Here is a 19,176-nt window from a genome sequence, read left to right as displayed (position 1 = left end):
TGGTGTGCTGCAGTCCATGGGGTTGCAAAGAGTAGGAGATGACTGAGTGACAGAACTGAATTGAACAACCTTTGTCTTTTAATTGGTGTATTGAGTCAGTTGCAATTAGTCATACGATTTGGTTTAAATATTTCATCACACTAATTGTTTTATTATACTTCCTAATATTCTTTATTAATTTTTTCCATCAAATGTTGTCACACAAGAATTGTTTTAATATTCCATCTTATTTCTTCTATTGACTCATTAATATTTCTTTCTTTGTCATTTTATTAATTTCTCTAGAATTTACTACATATAACCGTGATATACATTCTAACATCAAATAATTTTAACCTTATTCATCTATAATGTGCATCCCCTACAATTGCATGAGTTCATTTCCCCTCGTGTCCTTTATGTTATAATCATCATATATTTTCAATATATATTATAAACCCATTAGTATGTTATTATTTTTTCTTTAAGTTCCAAATTTTTAGAATAAATTTTAGAAATGAGAAAAAATTTTATGTTTCCTTCTGCCTCTGTGTTTCTGAACTGTTTTCTCTATGTCCACATCTTACATTCCATTTTCAATTGTTTTCTTTCTGCCTGGAGAAAACTCTTCAGCAAATTTCTGTAGTGTAGATATGCTGTCAACAGATTTCTCTCAGGAATAATATATAACAAAAATTTGCTTAATTTTCCTTCACTTCTGAAGGAAATTTAGTAAGATACATAGCCTACTTTAATATATTTTTCATTTAATACTTTGAGGAATGCTATTTCATTTTCATGTGCCTTGCTTTGCTTTTTAAAATAAAAAATAGAACATCAGTGTGATAGTTGTTCCTTTTTACACGAGTGTGACTTTTACTCCTCTTCTCCCTTCTGATTGTTTTTTAAATAAGATTTCTCTTTGTCATTTTTCAGAAATTTTTCTGTAGTTCATCTTGGTATTATTTTCATTGTGTTTATCTTGGTTAATGGGATTTCCCAGGTGGCTTGGCAGTAAGGAAGCCACCTGCCAATACAGGATACAATGCAGGATACAAGGGATTGATCCCTGGATTGGGTAGAACCCCTGGAGGAGGAAATGGAAACCCACTCCACTATTCTTGCCTTAAAAAAAAATCCCAATAACAAAAGAGCCTGGCAAGCTACAGTCCTTGGGTATGCAAAGAGTCAGACAGGACTGAGCTCACATGCATGCATATTGATTATTTTGAATATGCCCATTTCAGATATTCATGATGTCTGAAATAATTTTGTACATTCCAAAAATTTTCTGCTCCTTCCTCCGTATCCTCTCCTTCTGGTATTCTCACTAAATCAATGATGAATGATTTGATATTGTCCTACAAATCACTAAGATTCTGGGCTTTCTATCTTTTGCCATTTTGCAATCTATATTTTAATTCAGGATAGTTTCTGCTGTTCTTTGTTCAAATTCATTAGTTTGATAATTTTTTGTAGTGTCTAATTATTTTCAAGCAATAAAGTGAAGTTCTATTTCATATTTTGTTTTTTCCAGACATAGAAATTCAATTTAGCTCTTTCTTATAGTCTTCATAAGATTTATACATAGTTAAAACATATGGACTAACCATATATATATACATACATATTTGTGCATGTAATATAACTATTTCTAAGTCAGTATCTTCTTACTGTATAATGCCTGTCATTTACGGGTTTTCACTCTACTGCATGACTTTTCCTTCTGGTTATGAGATATAAACTCCTGCCTATTCACATGTCTAGAAATGTATATGATATAATAGGGATTATAAACATTGTAAGTATTTGGATTTTGTATCCTTCTTTATAAAAGAGTGTTGAATTTTGTTTTGGCAAACATTTAATGCATTTAATCATTTGATTCATTTGAGCTTTGTGAGGATGAATATAAAGCATTTTTTGCTGTAGGACTTGTTTAGCCATACACCTACGTTATGGTCTTGCTGAACTTTCTATTGAATGCTACTTATATTTGATGGAGTCTATAGACACTGATTATTCATGCCATGAAGTCTCGTAATCCCATGAGATCTAGAACTCTTCAGACTATAGTTTCTTGGTGATTAATACTTTCCTAATAGTAGTTATTTGCCTGAATTAATTCCCTATCATTCTATGTATCTATAGCTTAAAGAGTTAAAACTAGGATTCAGAAGATTCTCATACAGATTTAATTGCACTGAAACTCAAATTTCAACTGCTTCAACTTTCCTGAATTGCTTCTCTGCTCAACAAGACTATAAAGCTCTGATTGGAGTCACTCTTTCTAGGTTGGGGATACAGTAAATGCTTCCAGGTTAACAAGAGCAACAAAAACAGAAACTTTTTTTTTTTTAAATAGGATACTGGCTTATGATGCTGTTTTTTTCCCCGATATATGAAAGTAGCTATTTCATATATTTTGTCTGTTTTTCTTTTAATTGTTCTCAGTTCAGTTCAGCCACTCAGTCATGTCCAACTCTTTGTGACCCCATGGATTGCAGCACACCAGGCTTCCCTGTCCATCACCAGCTCCCAGAGATTGCTCAAACTCATATCCATTGATCTGGTGATGCAATCCAACCATCTCATCCTGTGTCATCCCCTTCTCCTCCCACCTTCAATCTTTCCTAGAATCAGAGTCTTTTCAAATGAGTCACCAGCATCAGGGTCTTTTCAAATGAGTCAGCTCTTCGCAGCAGGTGGCCAAAGTATTGGAGTTTCAGCTTCAGCTTCAGTCCTTCAAATGAACACCCAGGACTGACTTCCTTTAGGATGGACTGGTTGAATCTCCTTGCAGTCCAAGGGACTCTCAAGAGTCTTCTCCAACACCACAGTTCAAAAGCATCAATTCTTCAGGGCTCAGTTTCTTTATAGTCCAACTCTCACATCCATACATGACCACTGGAAAAACTGTAGCTTTGACTAGATGGACATTGTCGGCAAAGTAATGTCTCTGCTTTTTAATATGCTATCTAGGTTGGTCATGACTTTCCTTCCAAGGAGCAAGCATCTTTTAATTTCATGGCTGCAGTCACCATCTGCAGTGATTTTGGAGCCCCCCCCCCCCCCAAAATAAAGTCAGCCACTGTTTCCACTGTTTCCCCATCTATTTCCCATGAGGTGATGGGACCAGATGCCATGATCTTAGTTTTCTGAATGTTGAGCTTTAAGCCAACTTTTTCACTCTCCTCTTTCACTTTCATCAAGAGACTTTTTAGCTCCTCTTCACTTTCTGCCATAAGGGTGGTGGCATCTGCATATCTGAGGTTATTAATATTTCTCCTGACAATCTTGATTACAGCTTGTGCTTCATCCAGCCCAGCATTTCTCATGATGTACTCTGCATATAAGTTAAATAAGGAGAGTGACAACATACAGCATTGACATACTCCTTTCCCTATTTGGAACCAGTCTGCTGTTCCATTTCCAGTTCTAACTGTTGCTTCCTGACCTGCATACAGGTTTCTCAAGAGGTCAGGTGGTCTGGTATTCTCATTTCTTCCAGAATTTTCCACAGTTTATTGTGATCCACACAGTCAAAAAGGCTTTGGCTTAGTTAATAAAATTTAGTTTAATATCAGCTACTTATCTAAGTCAGAAGCAGATACCCTAGCCAACATACTTTAATCATCTCTCTTCTGCACTCTTTTGAGGACCCAAGCTCAGCCTTTAGTTTCTAATTTATTTTCAGTAACTAGCTGAATAGTTGTCACATTTCCTGAGGCTCTGCAAATGAAAATACTGGTTATTGCTGCTGTTCAGTTGCGAAGTCTTGTCTGACTCTTTTGCCGACCCCAAGGACTGTAGTTCACCAGCCTTTTCTGTCCGTGGGATTTCCCAGCCTAGGATACCGGAGTGGGTTGCCATTTCCTTCTCTGGGGATCATCCTGACCCAGGGACTGAACACAGCTTCTGCATTGGCAGGCAGATTCTTTACCACTGAGTCACCAAGGAAACCCAAAAATATCGAATTTAGCTCTAAAACTAGACTGAGTTAAAGGTATATTACCTTCCTGTTGGTGCATCTGAAGATGCACTCAGTTTCATTACTAAGAAAATATTATTTACAACCATCTGCTCAAATCATGTGCCAAACTACTAGGAAATGAACTCTCTTTACTTAACAGTTGCTAGTACATTTTTGTCCTTTTCTAACGTGTATTCTTTGTTCCCCGGCTACTTGCCTCTGCATCCTGCCTGATCAGCATTTTGCTCAATTACACTGTGGTAATAAGAGGGCTGATGCATCCAGTTTGCTTTGAGGCAGTAGTAATACATTCCAGATTGAGTCCTAACTGTAATTGGATTCCCCTGTTAGGCAGAAAATAAATGCCATGACACATCCCATACAATTTTTAACAAATATTATCCACAATACAAATGCCCCAAATTATATCACTAAAAATATTAACACTGACTTTTGTGTGGGCCACATCTTCTTTGCAGTTTTATATTTTGCTTCCATTCCAAGTCCTCCATTCTTTTCATAAAAGAGGCTTCAAAGTTATGAATCTGTAATAAGTTAATTTTTTTCTTTCCTTCACCTATTTGTGAATTCTGTAGTTGATAGTTTCTGGGCATTCACCAGTAACTCTGCTTTTCTATATTTATCATTTAGATATATCTCTTTATAAAATCATTTTCATCTTTTACAGTTACTCTGAAGAAAATTTAAACTTTAAGTCACATTTTCCCTGACCCATTTATTTTACTTTATTTTTTTATATCCTTGCAGTATTGAATTTCCCTTCTCTACTTGTATACATTCAATAAATTCTTAATTCTAGTAATAAAGAATAAAATATACTATTTACAATATATTTAATCATATACACCTATTCTCAAAAAATAGTTATGCAATTTTAAGTAAATTGCATAACTTTCTATCCCTCATAATTCTTACCTGTTTGTAAGAATTTGCAAGAGTTTGTAAGGCTGCTAAGAGAATTGAAAGGCCTAAGCATGCTTTTGATTGGTTGATATTTAGGGTAGTCTCCACTTACAAATACTTTCAATAAATGCCATATAATATATAATGACCCTCTTCATAGTCTTTCTCATTAATCAATTACAAATAAAATTTTAGACATGACTAGGGCTTCAAGAGATTAAAAAATTATCTTTGCATGATCAAAACCTTGTTGGCCATATTTGTAGACATGTAACAATAGGTTAGCTACCAGGGATCCTTTGAAATTATAACACAGTCATTTACAATCCATAGGTTAGTGTTTGCCAAGCTTAGGAACAAATTATTAGATGAATTATTCATTTGTTCTATGTCAATACAATCATATTTGTGTATTTCCCATCTCCTTTATTAAAATATAACCTCTATAAAGGATAGCTGCTTTGTTTACTTTTGTATCCTCTATGCCTTGCACAGACTGGCACATACTGAGCATCTGATAAATAAAAACGTAATACATACTTAAGTGTTTTGCTGCTAATAAATTTAAATAGTTTAAATGTAGAATTGATAACACTAATGATTTATGAAATTTTTTCACACAATATGGTATGTGTATCTACTTTGTAATTATTAATTAAAAGAAGTTATACAGAACTAAACTGATATAAACACTACACTACTTATAAACCTGATCTAATCCACTGATAATGTATGTGTGTTCAGTCGCTGACTCGTGTCCAACTCTTTGCAACCCCATGGACTGTAACCTGCCAGGCTCCTTTGTCCATGGAATTTTCTGGATTGAGTTGCCATTTCCTTCTCCAGGAGATCTCACTGACCCAGGGATCAAACCTGCTTCTCCTGAGTCTCCTGTGTTGACAGATGGATTCTTTACAACTGTGCTCCCTGGGTAGCCCATTGATAATAAACAGGTTAATTAAACTATAACAATAGGATCATTTTGCCACAATTATTTTTATTATTCCAACTTGAAGATTGTGTCCCAGATTCACTATTATTTTTTTAAAAAAAATGAGTAAACAGAAAAAAAAAATCATGTTTTGAGTGTTTTCAAAAGAGTCTAATTTTTGAGAATTATAGTGGGAATGAAGATCAGTTATAAACCCAAGTTCTTTTTCTCTGAAGGTGTGCATAGATTAGTCAATTCAATTCAGACCATCAGAGAATGATATGCATAATGAAATCCTCAACTTTTGATATTTTAGAGTCAAATCAGTAAATGATAATATAAAAGTCAAACTGGTCTGAGATTATACACAGCCTCAGGTTGATACACACTTTGAAAATTTCTGGAAAGGCATTTTTTGAGTGTCTCCAAATAGAGTAATTCTTCAGCTATTCCATGATCTTTTACTCCATGGAATACAATCAAGAAATAGAAACAAAGTAGGAAGCAAATAAAATAGAAATTTGCTAAATAATTTGACATTTTTGTTTTGTTGCTACAGCCTTAGAGACCATCTTCTGATTTTCTTCATGGAAGAAGACTTGAGTTAATGGTTTGAAAATTGTTAGGCCCTTCAAGTGCATTTCAAGACAGCCAATCCCATTCATAAGCATTTAGAATACATGCCAATTTCAGTTGTTGGCAGTCATTTGTATGACTTAAATGGCTTAATATCACAGTAGATTGGGAAAATATCCAACAAAACACCACTTTAAGAGAGAATTGAATACCTGCAACACAATCAGATGTAAACGGAGAAGAAATTGGCCATGGTTTGGAGTGATGTGAATGACAGAAACATTGCTGAACATCTTGAAGCACTGATTCATATTATATAAATTGCAAATAACAAAAACACCTTAAAATGTATGCTTTAAATTCTCTCTTAAAAAATATAAATTTAATTTGCTGTCAAATTGGAAAGTCTCACTAAAATGAAAGCATGATGTTTGTATAGGAATAACCACAATTACACATGAATTCAAATATTTGGTTCATCACCATTTTTCTTAATGTGTCTTTAACTACTTCTATACCAAGTGATATTAGTTATGACCCTTCAAAATGCAGCTTTCTTTCACTTTAAAAATGCAACTTTTGTTCAGTTATTCTTTCTCTGGCACAATATTTTTAAGTGGATAATACAATGAACCATCATTTGGTTCAGTCCCATTAGTCAGTAACTGAATTTGTAATTCCCTTTTGATCTCCTATTTAGTTATAAATTACACTACTATGTTTTTAGTCTAAAAGAACTCTCATCTCGTCTCATGGCCTTTATTTGGTTTGATTTAGATGACTTTGATTGTATCCATGTCTTTTTTATTTTTCCAGTTTCAATTAAGATTGCTTCTTTTCTGATGAGGAATAGTGTATCTTGTCTGTGATTAGAATCTAAGTATAAAATTTAGATGACTTTTTAATCCTTTATTGTATAAATATTATTCTTAAACTTCACCATAGTTTTAAGTACCTTTTTTTTCACCTTTTTTCTCAAAATTTCTAAAATCTGAACTATGTTGAATAGAAAATGTGTTGCAATTATTTGGAATATATTATTACTTTCAAGACTCAGTACTTTTCCCTCAGAGTTTTCTTCTCATAATAAAAAAATGTCATTCACATTCGCAAGAAGTTTTCTTCTCTCATAGTTGAAATTCTGTTAATTATTCAGAAATGTTCAATCAAACTATCTTGACTAGTAGCTTCACTGCTATTTTGATTTAAAAAATATGGAGTAAAGAAGCCAGTTTCTGAAGTTTTTCAAGTAGGTATATGGATTGTGTATATGATACACTTATAATTACTATGACAAATATGATTGTTACATCAACAGTAAAACTTTCAAATACCATTTCCAAAATTAAAAATAACTGCTCTCCTCAGTATTTTAAAATAATTTTTATTTATCGGATTTTATCTTTAATCTTGAAATTAGCAGTGAATTTACTAAGTGTACCTAATATTGCAAAATAAAAACATACCATAAAAGAAACATCTTAAACTGTCCCCTTAGTGATTTTTTTTTTAATTTCATCTCTTTCAAGTTTTTTAAACTTCACTCTACTTGTTTCATTCAAAAGAGTTTATTAAGCAGAAAAATGTGATTATGTATATGTATGGGCTTATTGTATATGTCACTAGGTGAAATCTAGTGAAATCAGATAACCACAATGCTGTGATCACTCACTTACAGCCAGACATCCTGGAATGCAAAGTCAAGTGGGCCTTAGGAAGCATAACTATGAACAAAGCTGGTGGAAATGATAGAATTCCAGTTGAGCTACTTCAAATCCTAAAAGATGATGCTGTAAAAGTGCTGCACTCAATATGCCAGCAAATTTGGAAAACTCAGCGGTGGCCACAGGATGGGAAAAGGTCAGTTTTCATTTCAATCCCAAACAAAGGCAATGCCAAAGAAGGTTGAAACTACCACACAATTTTATTCATCTCACACATTAGCAAAGTAGTGCTCAAAATTCTCCAAACCAGGCTTCAACAGTATGTGAACCATGAATTTCCAGATGTTCAAGCTGGTTTTAGAAAAGGCAGAGGAACCAGAGATCAAATTGCCAACATCCATTGACTCATAGAAAAAGCAACAGATTTCCAGAAAAAAACATCTACTTCTGCTGTACTGATTATGCCAAAGCCTTTGACTCTGTGGATCACAATAAACTGTGAAGAATTCTGAAAGAGATGGGAATACCAAAACACCTGATCTGCCTCCTGAGAAAACTGTATGCAGGTCAAGAAGCAACAGTCAGAACTGGACGTGGAACATCAGACTGATTCCAAATAGGAAATGGAGTATGTCAAGGTTGTATATTGTCACCCTGCTTATTTAATTTATATGCAGAGTACATCATGCAAAATGCCAGGCTGGATGAAGCACAAGCTGGAATCAAGACTGCCAGGAAAAATAATAACCTCAGATATGCAGATGACACCACACTTAAAGAGCCTCCTGATGAAGGTGAAAGAGGAGCGTGAAAACATTGACTTAAAACTCAACATTCAGAAAACTAAGATCATAGCATCCTGTTTCATCACTTCATGGCAGATAGATGTCGAAACAATGGAAACAGTGGCAGATTTTATTTTCTTGGGCTCCAAAATCACTGCAGATGGTGACTCCAGCCATGAAATTAAAGTCACTTGTTCCTTGGAAGAGAAGTTATGACCAACCTAGACAGCATATTAAAAAGCAGAGTCATTACTTTGTCAACAAAGGTTCATCTCGTCAAAGCTATGGTTTTCCATTAGTCATGCATGGATGTGAGAGTTGGACTATAAAGAAAGCTGAGAGCCGAAGAATTGATGCTTTTGAACTGTGGTGTTGCAGAAGACTCTTGAGAGTCCCTTGGACTGCAAGAAGATCCAACCAGTCCATCCTAAAGGAAATCAGTCCTGAATATTCATTGGAAGGATTGATGCTGAAACTCCAATATTTTGGCCACTGATGCAAAGAACTGACTCATTGGAAAAGACCCTGAATTGGGGAAAGATTGAAGGCAGGAAGAGAAGGGGATGACAGAGGATGAGATGGTTAGATGACATCACCGACTCAATGGACATGAGTTTGGGTAAACTCCGGGAGTTGGTGATGGACAGGGAAGCCTGGCGTGCTGCAGTCCATGGGGCTGCACAGAGTCAGATACGACTGAGTGACTGAAGTGAGACTGAGACAAATCTATCAAACCAGCATTTCCAAAATATGCTTCAAAGGTTTTTATTTTTCATTAGTATTGATATTAATGAATGTTTTTAGCAGCCAAATTAATACAATTATCCTTACTGTAGGAATTCAATTAAGTCTAATGTACACAGTCTCGAGACTATACTAGTCTCAAATTGTCTAAATTTCACAGATATATTCTGTGCCATATTTCCTCATCATTTTCAACACAGATTATTTTATCTAGGTATGTCTTTCAAATCAACTACCTCATGGAATGGTCTTCAGGAAAAGCTAATATAAATAAACAGATTTCCTTTTGTATTTGATGCAATTAAAATAGCAAAACTGACAGTGCTGTGGTCATTAGCTAATAGTCAATGATTTCCTACTCCTGTTGTTCATATATTTTGATTTCTATTTCCAAAATTTCCATTTGCTAATGTGCTCAACTTGTTGTTTTTTGTTCAGTCACTAAGTTTTGTCTGACTCTTTGTGACCCCGTGGACCGCAGCACACTAGGCTTCCCTGTCCTTCAGTATCTCCTGGAGTTTGCTCAGAGTCATGTCCACTGAGTCAGTGATGCTATCTAACATCATCCTCTGCTCCCTTGATCTCCTTTTACCCTCTATCTTTCCCAGAACCAGGGTCTTTTCCAGTTGATTTGGCCCAAATGTCATTAATTTTTTAGTTAGGCAATAATTCATAATTTTTCTAAAATATATGCATTATGATACTATATATATACAGTATATATAAATATATATATATATGCATGGATGTATATTACATATGTAAGTATATATATATGTATGTATGCGTGTGTGTGTGTGTGTATATATATATATATATATATATATATATATATATACAAAAGTTGTTTTACTACACTGATAAAGGCTTGAGGAAGAACACAAAAAAAGAAGAGATGGAGAAATTGGAAAACATAAACTAAATTAATTGGGAACACTAAATATGAATTAAAAAGTGAAACAAAGTAGATGAAATTTAACGATCATCTAGTCCAGTTGTTTTTAAACATGACTGCTCATTAGAAACATATCTGGAGATCTGGAGCTAAAAAAAAACAATAGCTGGCTGTTTATATTTTTCAAAAAAATATTCAAGCTAATTCTGATATGCACCTGGATTTTAAAAAGTGATTATAGGCTTTTCTATTAAATTGTAGTTTTGATGATATGAAGTTCTATTATTTTTCTGTTAACCTATCATGATACAATGGTATTATGTAACAGTTTCATAATCAAAATAGTGAAAGATGTTTATCAGTTTTCACAACCAATAATCAGACAAAAAATAAAATATTACTACAATTGCAAGCCATAGTGGGAACATGATTAACTTAACAATATAAAATAATTAAATACAGTTTGGGGGAATCAAGCAGAGTGATGTAGTAAGTGGAAGTGCATACAAGCATATGTTTTCATCCATCCAGCCAGTCTATGTCTTTTGGTTGGTACATTTAATCCATTTACATTTAAAATAATTATTGATATGTATGATTCTATACATTTCAACAGGGCTTTCTTGGTTGCTCAGACAGTAAAGAATCCGCCTGCAATATGGGAGACCTGGGTTCAGTCCTTGGGTTGGGAAGATCCCCTGGAAAAGGGAATGATTACTCACTGCAGTATTCTTGCCTGGAGAATTCCATGGACAGAGGAGGCATGACTGAGTGACTTTCACTTTCCTATTACCATTTCTTAATTGCTTTGGGTTTATTTTCTGTAGGTCTTCTCCTTCTCTTGTGTTTCTTGCCTAGAGAAGTTCCTTTAACGTTTGTCATAAAGCTGGTTTGGTGATACTGAACTCTCTTAACTTTTACTTGTCTGGAGAGCTTTTGGTATCTGCATCAAATCTGAAGGAGAGTCTTGCTGGGTAACATATTCTTGGTTGTAGGTTCTTCCCTTTCATTTCTTAAAATATATTGTGCCATTCCCTTTTCACTTGTAGAGTTAGTGTTGAGAAATTCAGCTGGTTGCCTGATGGGAGTTCTCTTGTATGTTATTTAATATTTTAAATTATTTTAAATTTGTTGCTTTTAGTATTTTATCTCTGCTTTTAATTTGTGTCATTTGATTACTATGTGTCTCAGTGAGTTCCCCCTTGGTTTTATCCTGCCAGGGACTCTCTGTGCATCCTTAGTAGACTATTTACCTTCCCATTTTAGGGAAGTTTCCAGCTATTATCTCCTCAAATATTTTCTCAGGTCCCTTCTCTCTTCTCCTTCTGGCATCCCTATAGTGTGAATGTTGGCGCATTTAATGTTGTCCCAGAGGCCTCCTAGACTGTCTGCATCTCTTCCCATTCTCTTTCTGTATTCTGTTCTGTGGCACTGATTTCCACCAGTCTGTCTTCCAGATCATTTATCTGTTGTTCTGCTATTGATTCTTTCTAGTGTATTATTCATCTCTGCTGGCTTGTTCATTAGTTCTTGTAGAGACCTAATGTTGGTAAACATTTCTTTCCCTCTATCTATTGTTTTCCAGAGATCCTTGATCAACTTCACTGTCATTATTTTGAATTCTTTTTTCTGGGAGATTGCCTATCTCCCCTTCATTTCTGGGATTTTATCTTGTCCCTTTATCTGGGACAGAACTTTCTGCTTTTTCATGCTGATTAAGTTTCTGTAATATGCTTTTTGTTCTAGCTGCTGTGGGACTGTGGTTCTTCTTCTTTCTTCTGTCTGCCCTCTGATGGAGGAGGCTAAGAGGCTTGTGTAAACTTCTTGATGGGAAGGGTTGGTGATGGGTAATGCTGAGTCTTGCTCTGGTGGGCAGGGCCTTGCTCAATAAAGCTTTAATCCAGTTATCTGCTGATGGGTGGGGCTGCACTCCTTCCCTGGTATTTGTTTGGCCTGAGATGACCCAGCCCTGGGGTCCAGGGGCTCTATGATAGGGTTAAGAATGAACTCCAAGAGAGTTTACATCAAGGGGGGCCTTTCTGGCCTAATCTTGTTGATGCCCATGTCCCTGTGGTGAGCCTCTGCTGATCCACACCTTTGCAGGAGACCCTCCAACACTCGCAAGTAGATTTGGTTGAGCAGGAAAGAGTCACTGCTCCTTTCCTGAGTCTTAGAGTGTGCAAGGTTTTGTTTCTGCCCTCCAAGATTGGAGTCTCTGTTTCCCTCAGTCCTGTGGATGTCCTTTAATCAAATCCCACTGGCCTTCACAGACAAATTCCTTGGGGATTCCTAGTCCCTTTGCCAGATCCCCAGGCTGGGAACCCTACGTGGGGTTCAGAACCTCACAACAGGGGGAGAAACTCTTTGGAATTATTTTGGGTCACCCACCCAGTGGGTATGAAATTTGATTTTCTTGTGATTTTGACCCTTCTACTGTCTCACTGAGGAAATGGCAACCCACTCCAGTATTCTTGCCTGGAGAATCCCATGGGTGGAGGAGCCTGGTGGGCTACAGTCCACAGGGTTGCAAAGGGTCGGACACGACTGAGCGACTTCACTATCACTATCACTGTCTCACTGAGGTTTCTTTGTCTTTGGGGTATCTTTTTTTTGGTGAGTTCCAGCATCCTCCTGTTGATGGTTGTTCAGCAGCTAGTTGCAATTCTGTTGCTCTCGCAGGAGGAAATGAGCACACATCCTTCTACTTGGCCATCTTGAACCAGAAGCCTAGTTTTCCATTTTTATTGACATGTTATATTAGTTTAAGATGTACAGCATTTTGGTTTATTATATGCATATATTGTGTAATAACTACCATAATAAATTTAGTTAATATCCATCACCTCATAGAATTATAGATGTTTTCCCTTGTGATGAAAATTTTTAAGATTTACTCTCTTGAAAGTGAAAAAAGTGAAAGTGTTAATTGTCCAATCACGTCCAGCATTTTGAGACTCCAGGTACTGTAACCCATCAGGCTCCTCTGTCCATGGAATTCTCCAAGCAAGAATACTGAAGTGGGTTGCCATTCCCTTCTCCAGGGAATCTTCCCTACCCAGGGATCAAATATGGGTTTTCTGCATTGCTGGCAAATTCTTTACCATCTTAGCCACCAGATACGAAATACAGTTTTGTTAACTACAGTCACAGTGCTTCACATTCTGTAATTGTATCATACTAAGCATTTCAGGAGGTCTACAGTCAAAGTGTATATAAGTATATATGGTATGATTATTTCTGATGACAATATTGTAGCTATTACTAATACTACAATACAATGTAATTATGATATAATTTTCCCCATTCACTTTACAAGACTCTGTTATTCTGTCCATGGATTCCTTCTTCATGAAAGCATGCAATGAAGCAGAAGTCTAATCAGCTATAGTCATATGAATGTCTGGGGATCATCTGTGACTTACTCAGAGTTACCAAATATGTCTGGTCTTCAGTCACCCTCATTCTTTCATTTGTTTATTGTTCTTGTTTTAAATCATGCCATTTCTGTGACCATCAAACTGGAAATATTGAGAAAAATGTGCATTAGCTGGCAAAGATATTCAGAAATAAGTAATAACAGCTCTTATGTACCATTAGTAAGGGTGTAAATTAATACACCATTTCTGGAAATACATTGGCACCAGTATTCATAGTTTTGAAATTTGACTTCTTGGTAGAGATAGAGGACAATGGCATTAATTTTGCTTAGAGAAAGTAGAAAGAGCTTTTTTAATAAGTAAAAATGCCTCAAGGAGAAGGAGAGAGGTAAAGTAAAATAAAGAGCAACATTGTGGAAATTCACAGATGAAAGATTTAGGAGACTGAAGAAAACTCAGTTAAAGCTGATTATGTGAAAGGGTGAGCTCTAACATCATTTTTGCTACCAAGTTCCCCAAGTCCTCAATAATGGGTGCATCCAGATGAGTAGAAAGTAAAGGCTTTACAATAAGGAGAACTAACTGGTTGAAAAGTATTTAAGAAGTTGCTAGGTCATTCCCTCTCCATGACCCCACCTCAACTCTAAATAATCCAACGATCCTCTCTCATCATGTAACCGCTCACTCTCCAGGAAAGAGCAGAACATTTTCTCTTTAAAAAAAAAAAAAGAAAAAGAAGAAGAAGAAAAAGAAATAAAACCACTAAACAGAAGTTATTTAAATGCATGTATCAGGTAGAAATAAGAATGAAGAAAAGATGCACTTAATGAAAGAGGAAACCACCAGTATGCTTCTCCCAACTGCCTCACTTCTTGCACTTTGGGGTAAACAAGTCATACTTTTTATTTTTTCTTGTAGAAAAGATACAAGGGCATCAAATCACCCTCAGGCAAGCCCTCAAGAAGCAAATCTAAGCCACAGGCCACAGAATCCTCTACACTAAACACAGAAGCCAAAATGAATTACAACAGAAGACAACGAAAGGAAATAGACATATTTGTGGGAAAGAAAAGTGTATCTCAGAGAGAGGTAATAGCAATTATACCATCTTAAAATAAGAAGGAAATACTTTTTTGAAAAGGAGAACAGGAGTAAGTCTGTTGAAAATTAAAAATGTAATAGCTGAAATGAAAGTTTAATAAAAAGTTTTGGAAAAGAGAGTTGGGAAAATCTCCCATAAGACTGAGAGTTCAAGAGAGAACAGAAGAGCAGAAGAAAGAAGGGAAGAGAAAAGGGGGAGGGGAGAGTAGCCAATGGAGGTCCAGAAAGAGAACTGAGTAAAAGGAAAGAAAGGAATTAGCAAACAAAACAAGAACATTTTCCAGAGCTGATGCATGTGTGTTTACAAAGGGCACACATTACTCCACAAGCTAAAAATATATCACCACCAAGGCACATTATTTTGAGATTTCAGAAAACTGAGGCTGGACAAAATTTGACATGCTTCCAGGGGTAAAAAGTAGGTTACATACAAATGTAGCTCTATGAACGTGTATGTCCTTAATCATGAAATCACTGGCATGCTGTACACATAGGGAGGATGAGTCAGGCAACACGGCTGCATGCGTGTGGTAGAGATGGAGAGGGAAATACAAACTAAATTGTCATCCTCCAGCGTGTAAAGTCACTTGTTAATGCCTCAAACTGAAAAGTTAAGGAGAAAAACAATTACACTGAGCTGAGATATGGTAATTAAACAACATCAGCAAGGAATTAGCTAAAACAGTTTACAATGTTTGTCTTAAGAGTGAGAGGAGAAAAAAAGGAAACTATAATCTCTAACACCATGTAATTCTCTGGATAAATGCAGAATATTGACTTAGAAAGATAGATAAAATATATTTCAGAAATTAAAGACACAGTTGTATCTCTAAACATCTAATTATTTTTTATTATATCAGTGTTTTTAATATCACAGTTTGTAAACAACCAAAATGCACAAAAGTAAGAGAAAACTTTAATGAGATTTCCTGCATCTATATAATGTGACATTATGTATTTATTTGACACCTAGAAGAACTTGAGTATTATACAAATTATTATAAATTAAGTGAAAAAAATAGAATTGTGATTCTTTATATTTTCCTTCTAAATTGTATGCATTTTCAAACTGTTTTTTAATGACCTTGCTTATTTCACTCACAAAGTTAAAGATCTATTAAACTGTAGCTACAGCTTTTCCTAGTGAGGTTGTATGTTCACTACCTTCAAATTCAGCCAAAACCAGCAAAAGAAATTTGAATTTATAATTCTAACACAAATGATAATAGACTTATTATTTTTCCTATTTATATTAAGTGAAAAATTTTCTCAATAGTTTGTAGTTTTCCTCAGGAGTAGAATTTGGAATGAGAAATTGTACCTTGCCATTAGGAACCTTTCTTACAGACAGTAATATTGTTATTGTCACAGATTGTAGTCAGAACCAAGTTATTTTTTTTTTTTTTTACTACTTCAAATGGCAATTTATAGCTCTTTCACACTTTTTTAATGCTGAAGAAGTGAAGGTATAATTTTCTGCAAATGTCTTTCCCAGTTATAAATCTGATTTGAACACAAGAATGCATGTATTCATGTAAAGCTAAGCCAAAGGTATAACAGGAACGCACAAGAGAAACACAAATAATTTATGTCTACATGATGCCATGGTTTCAAGAAGAAAATTGAAAGGGAACCGACTGATCAGCATAATCTGGTGTGTTTGAGTTTTGTCCCGGATATTTTAACTGAATTGACTAAGTAAGGTCATAGTGATATTGCTCTGACATTGGCAGCTTGAATTGGCTATGACATTATTTAGTAAAGATACATTTTCAGCACTAAAATTTCAAACCTTTTACTGGTAAGAATATTACCAGTAAGTCCTTTCTGAAGATGGACAAGTTGTCCAGCTCTGTGTTAAGCACAGCAGAGACTAGGAAAAAGGATTCTGCGGTCTTTCAGGTGCAAGTCTAATGTTTGTGAATATGTAACGTAAGGATATATGTAATATGTAAGTGTAGAAATCTGTGGGAGAGGCCAGATAAATGCTGAGGGAGGTGATGAGCAAGCAGTCAAGGAAGGGTGTATATATTCTAGAACATTTCAACACAAATAACTTCCTTCTGAATTTCCATCAAAATTCTAAAGGGGCAATTATGTTTCCACTGCATAATTTGCTCTTTCATAGCTATGTATATATGAGAATAATGCAGATTTTATGCATAGATGTGCTATTTTTAAAATGAGCAAAGATGAAATATGGAGCTTAAACACATAAACCTACAATGATAAAATTGCTGACTAAAATAAAATCGTAAAATACCAAAATATGTAAGTGACAAAAATCTTCTACTTAAGTTCTCACAAGAAACTCACAATAAAAAATCTGTGGTCTTACGATATAGCACAATGATTGCTCAAATGTGTGTTTCCATTTGCCAGGTGACCTTACTGCTAATTTATTTCAGAAGAGTTTATCCATTGTGTCTATTCTCAAAAGAGTAATTGAAGGCAAGTTATTAAAAATGATAATTAATTATCTTATTTGTTTCACTTAACTGAATCTGTCATGGTCATATGGAATATTTTTCATGGAGCATGTGATTATAATTTCTCTGCCTTTCTGTTTCTCCCATCCAGCTTAATTCAGCAAATGTAGTAGAAAGACTTCACCTCTCTTCTCTGTCAGAGTGTCGTCCTGCCAACAAAACTGGTACTGAGTCCACAGGGAAAAAGATTATTTTGATCTTGTGATTGGCTTATTCACTGGAAATGAATGATTTTTCTTGTCATCCAAGAATCCTCTTAATACACACTGTGATTTTCTGTAGTATTTCCATGACTTAGAGATAAAAAGGACAGTTCAGAAATGTATATAAAATATTCTGTTATTTTTAATTTACTCAAAGGTCACTGATGGGGACAATAGAGTTGGTGAATAGGTCATTGTGCCCCTCTTAATAAGTTTATATGGTTATAAGCAGTTCTTCTAAAGCTGTAATTCTCCCTCGTACTCTAAATTTTGTCCGAAATGGAATACTGCAAGTAAAACTTTTTCTATGACCATCAAACACTAGAAGAGATATTTTATTTCCAAAGCAACATTTGGAAGTCAGAGTTATATGTAGAATTTATGAAAGTGGGTATTATTTTCCCTTTTAAATAATTTAAAAGGTTTAATGTTTAGTCACAATATCAAAAATTCTTTCTTTATAGTTATTCCTTGGTTATGTCAACAATCTTTCAATAAATATTTATTGAGCATATATTTTATGTGAGGCATTGTGAAGCAATTTTGAAATATAGTTATTTTTAGGGAGTGATGCAAAGTTGCTGTAGCAAGGTTAATATCTTATGTGTTTAGGGTATGGCACCATAGAGAATATTGTCATTTGCTGAGCGCAAAGACTCAAAGCACATGATTCAATTTTCAGGTACAAGTTAGGGGAGTGGATTAGAAATAGATAAGAAAAGAGTAATGAGTACATACATGTGCTAAGTTTAATCTCATTTAACACTTTGCAAAAACAGTACATGGATACTATTTGAATGAGCAAATTGTCATGACATGTAGACTTAGAAATGGAGAAAAGATTATCTGAAATGTAAATTGTAGGGTTTGAGACTTAAAATGTGACACAGTTTCACTGACAACAACATCCATGAAGATATCTCTAACTTGGATTAGCAGATGAACAGAATTCACAGAGTTGGGAAGGCAGTCTCAGATTGAATCATTAGCACAAATACTTCTTTTGTCCAAAGATGAGGATAGAAATACAGGAAAGCTAAATATCATGAACTCGATGTCAGTGTTCTATAATAAGTTACAAGAGTAATTTGAAGACAAAGAAAGAATGACTAACACAATAGGAAAAGAGAAGGGCATTTCATGAAGATCCTAGGTCTGTAGCAGCCCTGAAATGTTGTATCTGAAGTTAAGGTAAAAAACTGGTTCAATGGATATGTTTTTCTTTAATATATATATATTTATATAATATGCACTGCAGTATTTCATCATCAGAACAAATGAAGGGAACAGGAGAAATATGGAGTATTTTGAGTAGACAATGTCTTTGAGGATGTAGCAGTCAGCTATTGTCACATCAATGCCACATAAACCACAACTAACATCAGTGGTTTGAAATAAATCACCTGTGCATGATCTACAGGTTGTGACTTGCCTGATTTAGGCTAGACTCAACTATGTTGCTTTGTCTTCAGTTGTGAATTAGCCGGGTTTTAACTCCAGGCTACAAGTTGAATTCTGGATATCTCTACGTCTGT

The sequence above is a fragment of the Dama dama genome, chromosome 30, assembly GCF_033118175.1.
Source record: "Dama dama isolate Ldn47 chromosome 30, ASM3311817v1, whole genome shotgun sequence".
Classification (NCBI taxonomy): domain Eukaryota; kingdom Metazoa; phylum Chordata; class Mammalia; order Artiodactyla; family Cervidae; genus Dama; species Dama dama.
The sequence above is the reverse complement of the archived record's forward strand: the minus strand, read 5'-3'. Positions refer to the sequence as shown.